The sequence below is a fragment of the Onychostruthus taczanowskii genome, unplaced genomic scaffold, assembly GCF_017590055.1.
Source record: "Onychostruthus taczanowskii isolate IOZ18803 unplaced genomic scaffold, ASM1759005v1 scaffold188, whole genome shotgun sequence".
Taxonomy (NCBI): domain Eukaryota; kingdom Metazoa; phylum Chordata; class Aves; order Passeriformes; family Passeridae; genus Onychostruthus; species Onychostruthus taczanowskii.
The window spans coordinates 520,400-520,866 of record NW_024499106.1 but is presented as its reverse complement, the minus strand read 5'-3'; positions in this window follow the sequence as shown (position 1 = coordinate 520,866).

Genomic DNA, 467 nt, shown 5'->3' with positions numbered 1-467 from the left:
ACCCCCCCCCCCCCCGCGAATCCTGGGGGCTCCTGGACGGCTCCAGGGTGGGCACCGCCCTCACCTGGGCCCCTCCCACCCCCCGGGTCCCTCTGCCACCCCCACCTGGCGCAGGTGGCACCGGCTGGGCTGGGCTCAGCACCCCGCGGGGTTCGGGGGTGCCCAGGTGAGCTCGGGGTGCCCAGGAGAGCTCGGGGTGCCCAGGTGAGCTCGGGGTGCCCAGGTGAGCACAGGAGTGGCCAGGTGAGCTCAGATCTGCCCAGGTGAGCTCAGGGGTGCCCAGGTGAGCTCGGGGTGCCCAGGAGAGCTCGGGGTGCCCAGGTGAGCTCGGGGTGCCCAGGTGAGCACAGGAGTGGCCAGGTGAGCTCAGATCTGCCCAGGTGAGCTCAGGGGTGCCCAGGTGAGCTCGGGGTGCCCAGGTGAGCTCAGGGGTGCCCAGGTGAGCTCAGATCTGCCCAGGTGAGCTC